Source organism: Aquila chrysaetos, chromosome 1 (assembly GCF_900496995.4).
Source record: "Aquila chrysaetos chrysaetos chromosome 1, bAquChr1.4, whole genome shotgun sequence".
NCBI classification, from domain to species: Eukaryota; Metazoa; Chordata; class Aves; order Accipitriformes; family Accipitridae; genus Aquila; species Aquila chrysaetos.
Genome location: NC_044004.1, coordinates 43,624,626 through 43,635,685, shown reverse-complemented (window position 1 = coordinate 43,635,685; position 11,060 = coordinate 43,624,626). Strand labels below are relative to the sequence as shown.

The 11,060-nt window shown below is 36.0% G+C and overlaps 1 long non-coding RNA gene across 1 annotated transcript; it reads right to left on the bottom strand.

Annotated features, from left to right (window-relative positions):
* Positions 1-931: 931 nt before the first annotated feature.
* Positions 932-10,808, bottom strand: LOC115345926. Its single transcript, XR_003924968.1, has 3 exons — positions 10,704-10,808; positions 9,246-9,375; positions 932-2,023 (listed from the first exon to the last, which is right to left on the bottom strand). It is a non-coding gene; the product is annotated as an uncharacterized LOC115345926 (long non-coding RNA).
* Positions 10,809-11,060: the final 252 nt, after the last annotated feature.

The window sequence follows — 11,060 nt, the reverse complement described above, 5'->3', positions numbered from 1 at the left end:
AAGTTACTTTTTCTGAAGACAGCAACTGTTTTCCATGAAAATCTTTCAGAAACCAACCACTCCCACTGTACCTAACCTATAGTTACATTTGACTATAGGGAACATCTTAGAACAGTGATCAAAGCTGCAGAGCTGAAATGCAAACTTTTTTCACTCCAGTTACAACCATTTAAATAGCTCAGCCTTTGTAGAATAGAGACCAAAATTCCACACCTTCATTTTGAATTAAAACCAAGACATGTCATTAGGAGATTTTTCACACTAATTTCTTTGAATTTTTTTGCAAGTGAATTAGCTGGGTGGAAATCAAGGTTTTTCCATGAACCATTTTTGAGATACTAGATTCTTTAATAATTTTTTTTTTTTAATTAAAAAAAAAAAATCACACACAGAAAAATTCTCCACTGTCTCTATAGCTAGGGACACACGTGCAAGATTCTTTGGTAACTCTTAAGCTAACACAAATCTGGCAAACATAGCACAAATAAGTGGTCTATGCTTCTAGTTCTGTATTACTCTATTACATTTCAGCTTTATCTGAAGTCCAGAAGATTTCTGTCAGGATGGAGGATAGAAGAGGTTAGTTTTGATTTTCAATTAAACCTATTCATCCAGAAGTCTTAAAATACATTGCAAAGGAAGATGCAACTTATTACATTATGTAAGTCAGGCAGATATCGGTATCTCTATTAAAAATTAAGGAAGCTGAGACGAGATATCTCAAGAGACTTTCTCAAGGTCACACAGTCAGAAACAGCCTGCCAGTAGATTGTCTACCATGCCCAGAAAGACAGACAATACACAGACATACATACATATCCATACTTCTATGTAAGTTTTCAAAAGATCTTACTTATGTATTTCTTTTAATTCCAGAACAATCCAATATTTACAGCCATAATGCTAAAGATAAATAATCAGTTTGCAGGCTGATGACTGAACTGGGTTTGAATGCTGAACTCATTAAGGACTTGGGAGAAGCACACAAACCACCCTACATAGGTGGTCTGTCACTAAGATTTGTAGTCTGATGCATTTCATGGCATGATCCATAGGTATTGATGCTGATACAGGAAAAACATTTTGCCTCAAGCACCATCTCCCACACAGCTAAGTAATCAGAGATGATATCTTTAGCTTTCCATCATCTATTTCTGACATTCAACAGCTTTGGAGGAAGGTAGCGTGAGAAGTTCATAAGTATTTTATTTGCCTTTTAAAAACAACAAGGATAATTTCTTGAATATAGGACATAGTGCAAGGTAATGTTAATTATTGATTAATATAAAAGCATATTTTTAAGACACAAGGTATGATTGAGGTCATACATTACAATGATTAATGACTGCTTTCCAGAAAGCATCCACTGTACTTGTAAATTATGTTCATCTAGGAATTAATTAATCTAAAAGCTTTATGAAAACATAAAGGACAATAATCAGGAAATCGGGTTAGCAGTTTGCTCTACTTTGTAAAAAGAAAATTTGTATAATTGATTAGTCTGAGAGCAATTACAGAGCTGGCAAAGCCTTCAAACAAGAACCAACTTAACAATGGCATATTTGTAATTGCTTTGTATTCATCTTTCCAGCACACTTATTGGCAAAATAATAGCCAAAATTGCTGTTCCATTTTCTGGTATACAAAGGAAACAATACTATGCATGCACAAAAATGTGTGCTCTGAACACAACCTACAATCAGTCCAGGCTGTCTGTGACTAATGCTGAGATGACTTCAACCACATCAGTTAGACAGACTTGCATTCCAGCTTGGTTTATAGGCAGTCCGAACAAGGCTTCAGACTATATTCTGCAGCAAACTCTTTTTTTATGTTTCAGAAATCATCTGTCTTTTTCTTCTGTGATCTTCAGAGGTGTCATACAGGGAATTTTGGTGGTGTTTTTTTTCCCTCCAGAAGTTGCAGTGATGGCCAGATGTCAGACTGAATGCTTGTGGGGAGCAAGCCTGCTACATCATCTGCAATTGAATTTGCAGCAGTACTGTCTTTTACATGTGGGAGGCTGGAAAGAAAATTTACTTGTAATACTGCATAAAATACTTGATAGGCCACATCTGGCCTGCAGCATCTCAGATGTGAATTTACCCAGCAATACAGGGTTTGGAGCAGCATGTGAGAAAGAGCATTAGAGGGACTTTTGCCACTCTTAGCATTATCTCTGGCCATGGAAGCGTAATGTTCCCATTTCGTATAACTTGACCACAGCTGCATATCACCCTTTCTATCCTATTGAAGGGGAAAAATGAAGTTTTAACCTCCTAAACACTCTTGAAACAGTAGTGTCTTAACCACACAACAAATTCTATCTCGGTTATTAGCACCATCCAGCAACTAACCATACTCACTCCCCACACAACAGAATGTCTTCCATCCAGACTTTGTGACCTTGTTATCTCCGTCCCTCCATCTTACATAATCCCTTGCATTTTTGAAACTAAATATGGAACACCATTTCCCTGATGTATGCATGAGTTTAGTATGCTGTAAATCACTAAAATGGAAAGCAAGCAAACATAAGCCATCCCCGGGTCTCTCTATATCCTCATAAAAGACAGCTGAATTTAGATCCAAGACAATGCTGTGGAAGCCAACATGATGCTCAACAGGATTTTCTTTTGCAACTTCAGCACAGAATTCTTTTCATACATTACTCTGGACTTAGGCAATTTATAATTCAGAGTGTTTTGTAACAGCGACTGCTGCTTAATAAGTGTTTATTTCAGCTTTTTCTGTCATGGAAGGAGCTACAGATGATCAAAACCAGAGTAAGATTTTTGGATGAAGGTACAGTGAATAACTAAGAAAAGAAAATACCGTAATTCAAGATGTGTGTTGTTTATTTGAGGTTACTGCTATGACAGAGCACCAACTATACTATAGCAGAAAATCCAGAATATCAAAAGTACCAAAGGCAGAGTTGTTCATATAGTCTATGAATACTAAGTCCTTTTGTATCAGCAAAATTCATAACTGAAAATGACAGAAGACTTTTACATAAAAGTGATGCGACCTCTGACCAGCAACATAAGAATATTACTATTTAAGAACTTGTTTAATCAGGCAAGTTCGGAGTTAGCTCTAAACACATTCTTCAGTATCTTTTGGCTTTTGGTACATGCACATTTAACATTCTATATACAGTTTTTCCTCAATCAGGAGTTGGTATGATAGATCAATATTAAGCAGATGTAGGTGAAGAAAGGCAAAAAATTAATTTCTTTGGGGGGAACACTATAAGCAATTGGAGTAAAAGCGGAGTGTTTTCCCTCCAGACACAAGAACCACCTACGGAAAATCAATGGTAAGATTTTTTCAAATTTAGAGAGAGCTGTAATGTAATATACCAGCACTAAAACACCTATGGACTTTTATCAGCCCTAAGAAGAATTCCAGGATAAAAGCCATTAGCCGAAACCTTAATAGGCTATTGCATGTGTAGAGCACACCTTACCAGCATAAAGCAAATTCTTCAGAAGGAGGAGCTTTCAAAGGTAAAGCTGAAGTCTTTTACTATGTTGTTTGGTTTTGTGTAGGTGCAGTAAGACATTATCCTAAATAAAGGCATTTAAAGATGGGGAAATACAAATTCACAATACTTCAACAATTCTTCTAGCTACTGCTTAACCAAATGTGGGATTGTAACTCTGCAGGCTCTGTAAACAAGGATCAGAATTTGACTTCAAATTTCTGACATCACTTTTAGTAGATAACCAGTTTTAGTTAACATAGTGGTTGATCACTGGGGACAAACTTTCCTGCATACAAAAATAAACAGTAGGAAGATACTGACAGCATTAATTTAAAATATAACACATATGAACAGTTATATATATATACACATATATCATATACAATACATACATATACACACAATATACAAACATGTGTACATGCAAAACTTGTTTTGGAAGACTAGCTTCTCAGTTGCTTTTTATATAATCAGGTCTATTGATTTTACTATATTTAGTTCAACAGAAGTGATCATCTCTTATTAAAATTGAAGTGATACAGTAAATTTGAGTATTAGTCATTAGACAAAATTTAAAAGTCAAATCATTCTTAACAATAGGGTGGCTAGAAGTCAGACAGTCTGAAAATACTGCAAGCCTCAGATAGGGAAAGTGTATCCTAAACTGGAAACTGCTATAAGGAATCAATTTGCTCATACAGACATGGTGACAATGTTTGTTGTTTTTTTTAAGACAGTCTTAGCACAAAATATAACTTACTTGCAAACTTATAAACTGGCAGGGAGCATACTTTTACTCTGCAAACCAATAAATCATTCTTCTTTTTTACCACTTGTTGTCCTGCACCAGGTTATTAACATTACATATTATTTCCAAAGGTCAAAATCCCACGAGTCAGAGGCAGGTTTATATCACTTTCCCTCTCCCTGTTTGCACAAATTGATGTATCATGCCACACTGTAGAATACTTACAGGTCAGATCCAAAGTAAGTTTGGGGGGAAAAAAAGTTTTATTCACTTCAAGAGGCTTTGGAACAGACTACAATTTTGATTAGCAATTGGAAATACAAGTTTTAAGATGCACTTGATTTTTCTCTCAGCAGAACACTCACATGATTTTGGTCTGGTAAAACAGATTAAATAAACCATGAGAGTCACTGATAGACTACATCTGTAATTTTGCTTATATAATAGAAGATATTTTGAGTAGCATTACCATGCAACCAGGAGCTGGGAAATATGTGTATCAACACACATGCAAGTGTCCAGGGGCTGGGAGATATATACACTTACATGTATATTTACACACATATTGAGCATGAATATGAACATTGTGTAATTTACCTCATTACATTTTTACATTTTTATTGTTGCATTTGCCCAGTTCGACATTGCTAATAATGAAATCATCCTGAAGGAGTTGGTCCCCATCTTGCCATAATTACCTTTCTTCTTTACCTCTGCAATAGAGTTCTGCTTTCCTTGATTTCACAATTACACATATCAGGGCAGTCTCCAATATGCTTACTCATTACTTTAAGAACATAGGCACATAAGCAAAGCCAAAACTTATCTTTGGCAAAAAAAAATGCTGTCTAGAACCACTTTTCTTAGTTATTCGTGGCTTTGCCATTATCCAGAATAAAGTGTCCATAGGAGCATATATCTAATTTTTCCAAACCTTAAGGTTAACCAAACTGCCTGGGCTTTGGCCTAGCCATTCCTGTTAAAACAGCATTGAGGTCACTCAAATTCAGACTAAATTTCACCCACCATACTTAGAACTGCTGTATGACTCCAGTTGTAAGAAAAGATTACTTGTAATCTTACTTGTAACTTTGTAAGTCATATTCTATGCCCAGATGCACCTCGATACTGCCATTAATAACACAAGGTCAGAATACACCAGTGATGTCAACAGTTTCCCGTTTGGGGGTTTGTTTTTTGGCATTTATTTCACCCAGTGACAAGAAATCAGGAAAGTGTTGCCTTAAGGACGACCTTAGGGATTCCAAACTTTTAAGGAGTCAATGTCAATTTTCCTTCAGCTTACTGTCCTACAGTTTGGGACCCATGTTTCTTTTTGCTTACCCTTTATCAGCTTCATAAATAAATCACTACAACATTCAAACTTTTCAACCTGATGAAGAATAGTTTCCTTATATTACCTTTCTCATACAGTATGTTACCAGATTCCAATTTACACTCTCCCATGATATTACAATTCCTCAGTCATTTATCTTAAAGTCAAATTCTTATTAATTACTTCCTTGTGTAGCTTCATGAGCACTTAAAAGCTAAAGTTACTGCTTTTCTAGATTATTTCCTACATCAATCAATTTCCTATCAAATAGTTTACTCAGAATGGTCTCCAGAAGCATTGGCTGTTCTTTCACATATGAAAAAAAACCCACATGAATAATAGAAAAAAACATTCAGGATTTTTCAGAACAGTTTCCTCGATTGAAACTACAGTTAGCCTTTATTAGAGCTGGTGGAAAATGGAAAGATTTGGCATTCAGGAAAAATATCTTTTCTTCCTCCTTTTCAGTTTGCTAGGATACAGGAATTTAGCTCATAGGACTGATGTCACATGGTAAGGTGAATAAACATATCTTGTTTAGCACCCACTACTACAGGTATAAATACATGATTTGTATTTAAAAATTCTCATTCCATGTGCTCATTCATTTTGCAAACAAATCATCAATGGTAAACAACAACAACAACAAAATAGTGCCTCTAAACCATACAGGCACTCCTAGAATTTTAACTTTTCCATGGCAGAGTCTTCCTAGGAAATATTTTCTATACAAGGCAACCCTAATTTAAGAATTGAATTTTGTCAATCAACATTTTAAATTAACAGTGGGAAAGGTGGTGTGAGGAGAGGTAGTCTATCTGTCAAGAGAACTGGTGCTAGAATACCTGTGCAGCACCATATCTGAGTAAAGGGAAACAAACTATCAAAGAAACAGGCTGATATCTTGGAACAAAGTAAAAAAGGGGGAAAGGGAGGATTTATCCATTATTTTACAAACAAATTACAAATGTTTTAACTCAACACATACAATTGCACTCAACATATTTATACTGAGTAACAGAAAGGAAGATACGGCAAAGCCTGAAGATCATAGAATCATTTAGGTTGGAAAAGACCTTAAGATCATCGAGTCCAACCATCAACCATGCCCACTAAACCATGTCCTGGAGTGCCTTGTCTACACACTTTTTGAATACCTCCAGGGATGGTGACTCAACCACTTCCCTGGGCAGCCTGTTCCGATGTCTAACAACCCTTTCAGTAAAGAAATTTTTCCTAATATCCAATCTAAACCTCCCCTGGTGCAACTTGAAGCCATTTCCTCTCGTCCTACCACCAGTTACTTGATAAAAGAGACCAGTGCCCACCTCACTACAACCTCCTTTCAGGTAGTTTTAGAGAGTGATAAGGTCTCCCCTCAGCCTCCTTTTCTCCAGACTGAACAACCCCAGTTCCCTCAGCTGCTCCTCATAAGACTTGTGCTCCAGGCCCCTCACCAACTTGGTTGCCCTTCTCTGGACACGCTCCAGCAACTCAATGTCCTTCCTGTAGTGAGGGGCAAGATGCTGAATAATATTCTGGATGATTCATTCATTGACATCTTATTCATTGTTAATAATAAAAAATGAAATTCTGTAGCAGCACCAGCCTATAAAACTTTAAGTCCTCCACAATTCAATTCACTAGGGTTGAAGAGACATGCTGGGATCTGGCCAAGCTTTGATTATTATTGTTGTACTGATTCTGAACTGGTTTTCAGAATCCCCAAATTCAAGGAGAAACATTATGTAAGTTTACCTGTGAACTCGAAGCTATTTTTGCTTACAACTTCTGGCAATTCCAAGATCAGTTCTGCATCATGTACACTGCAACTCTTCCCACCTTGCTACAGATCACTTGCTGAGAGTTTGTGGTAACATATACAGTATATACATTGGTTCTTTTATCATTAAAGTCTCTATAATTAAGTCTTTTCAAAGGAAGATGAAGACACACTTGTTTTATACCTCATTTACTGTACTAGCAAATGTACCTAACATAATTACTACAATTTGTTCCATAATTTGTCAGGATTTTTTTTTTTCTTTTTTAAAGAAAATCCATTTATTTGTTCATTTGAACTAGTATCTCTTTGGATGTATTTAGCAAATTGAATTTCAGAAGCTGAGAGAAACTCCTGGGGGGGAAAAAAACCCAAAACACTCCTTGATTTGAGATCAGTTGTTATGTAATTCTATGTAATTCTGAACAACACATTAAGATCAGAGATATGAAACAATTTTTTATATTAAACACACCAGATATCATAATATATAGCTTTCATGCTCTATCTTATTTATGATCACTCTTTTGAAACACTCCATAAATATTAGAGCATGAATTTTCAGATCTTCTCCAAGAAAGATAGATATGGGTCCATTATTGTACAGATAAGAAAGTCGAGTTAGATGTGGTTTACAAACAAGACTTTCTCATCAGAAGTTCTGTGACAGAACATGAAGAACTTAAAACTACTGAACTATAGCTGCTTAGCTGTAAAAGTATTCATCTGTCTGCTTTTGTTCTGAACAGTCATTCTAAATACTGCATTTGACTATGCATTTTTGTATGCCAGAATCTACTAAACAAACTCTATCAGGTTTCCATAGATGAAGGAGATTGAGATGAAACGACTTCTCACACACAATTTTGTCACTTTGATTACATTTACAGGCCCTTCAGTCACTCCAAAACCCCACCAGTCTTTTACTACAGCTTTCAAGCTGTGACAGTTTAGATAAGTGAAATGTTAAATAGCTCATTATAAGTCCACTTCTGCACCATAGGCATTGATGGCAGCATTGCCATAGACTTCAATGGGAGCTGGATTACAGTTTGAAACATATCACGTATAGATTCATCAGAAAAAATTAAAATTCAGAGACTTTCAAAACTTCAAATCAGTTTATACTGAACCAGCTTTACTATAAATCAGGAAAAGGTGGCAGGCCAGTTTTGTAGAATACTATAAAAAAAACTATTGAAATGCAGCTTTTCTCGTTATGCCATTTTCATCCAAATCTCTTGTTACGACTTACGTGACAAGCAATCATCAGGGAGTGAAAAGCCATTTCCAACAAACATAACATAATAGAATTAAAAGAACAGGGGACAAACAACTTTCAAAATTGTCTTCTGAGACAGGCAAAATATTTATCTGCTAGAAATTGATCCTACTATGAAGTAGCAGCCCGAATGCACATAATTTAAGGTTCCAGCTTATAAGAAATCACACAGGCAAAGAGCTTTGGTAATTTAGTGTACAAGATAATAGTCCTGTGTAGCTGGAATAATGCATATTCCAAGTGGCTATGCATTTCATTCTCTCTTACATGAAACCAAAGAGGCAAAGCATAACCAGCCTCCCAAATTCTGTATTCTACAGACTGTTACTGTTGTCCCAGCAACAAGAAACTGCTAATAAATCTCCCCGTGATAAAGAATTAAATACCAGTAACACTGAATATCTATAAAAATATTCAGAGATGAGATTACCTTCTATCTTAATTCACTATGACAAATATATCAATCTACCCGCTCAGCATGGTGTCTCTTCTGCAGGGAGGGAAAGTCCAAAGCTTTAGCAACCTTCCCACAAGTCTTGCTGACATCATTTTGGGGATTCATTACACTGAAAGCCCCTTTAAAAAGGTAGGAATAAAATACCATACCAGCAAAGTGGGAATATAGCTCCTTTCCCCAGCGTTCCCATAGCAGTGTGGATGCAATACAACACGGCAGATAATTCCTCAGTGACCCAGGTATAGAGGAAAGTTGGCTCTCTTCCTTGAAGATCCTGTCCTGAACAGAAAGGAGAAAGGTACTCAGGAAATTCCCTGCAGAGAATTACATGAGCAAGGCTTAGAGATCTGACTTTTAACGCTTTTCCTAAAAATGCAGGAGTGAAGACATGGACATTATAAATGCATGCATTTTTTCCTTACAGAGAGGTTTGTGTTTTAAACTTCTTCCCTCTGTTGCTACAGATCTCTTGCGTTAACAGAGGTGTCATGGTAGAAAAGGCTACCACTTTCTAGATTACTGTCTCTTACCCTTTATTACTGTAACTTAGTAATCTTTTCTTCAGAACTACTTTTTGCACATGCTACAGGGTATTTGCAAGGTCAGGAATTAGTATTTTGGGACTACATATTTCTTCCTTTTTTGATTGTTCACTTTTTTGTATCCATCAAGTTTTTTTCACTTTTCTAGGTAAGACATTCAGGAGGGTAGCTTTACTACATTCAGCAGACTATCTCCATTTAACACTCCCCTGGTGATAGCTAGAGCTGAGGTACCATATAATCTACAATTCTTTCTAGATGACAAAAAATAAGCTACCTCAAAATAACATGCAAAGAGTGCTGAAAATTGCAGCCACACCTTAACGTCAGTTTGAGGAACAGCACAATATTTTTAAGAAACTGCATGTCAGCTGAGGTCTTAATGTCGTCTTTTGCTCTACTTAGGAATATTCTCATTTAGAGCTCATTTGTTCAAACACACATAATGGAGGGTTCTTTTAGTGATACATGACAGTGATTAAATGGTCACATTAAATGTAGGTTTTCTTTTAGAAAGTACAGCCTTAATGAATTAAACGTCAGCTATTTCTTTACAATTATATTTTTGTAAGCCCCATATTAATAATGCAGCACTCCACTCACTGTACAGAGTAGATCTTATGTAGATCATACAAAATAGCACAGCAAACTCATGTACATTGTTGGTATCAGCAGCCATTGAATCAGCATGAAGTCTTCATATGAGCCTCTGAATCTAACACTGCAGTTGTACAGGAACAGTACCAAAGGTCCCACAGATGTTTGCAAATTACATCCAGAATATCTTCTCAGATAGCACTGTACTTGCCCATGTCACCTTGATTAGCTAAAAGGAATTAAGGTTGAACAATCACGACTATAACTCCAGGCCTTTTCTTTGTATTTAAGTATTACATTACTATATAGTTCAAATTCTTTTGTACAACTGTGTTTTGGCCTAGCAAAGGAAGCAGACTAAAAAAAAAAAAAAGCACATTGTGCATTTAAAATTCTGATCAGTAGCCTGCAAAATGTTTCATATCTTGAATGAAATATGGCCAAGGAACTCAGATTAACAGTACCCACCCTGTGTCAAGCCTTTAAGACCATGGGTAGTCAAGGTTTGGTTCTTGGTTTCCAGCTACTGTTTCCATGCTGCTCATGACCTTGAGCTGTAGTGTTGATAAGAACCATTCTTATGGCATTCCAGATACCAGAGCAGAAGTAGATATTAATGTTTGGATGGACAAATTAATATTAAAAGAATATTCCAAAGGCAATTTGATTTCTGGGAAACTGAAAAAATCTGGTATCTTCACAATAAAGTTGATAATATTTTAAATATAGCATACCTCCACCAAACTGCTGTTTGGTTTCAAATTTCCATTTAATTATTCAGGGTATCATTTTATGCTAGGTTTGTTCATGAAAGCTTTGCATATA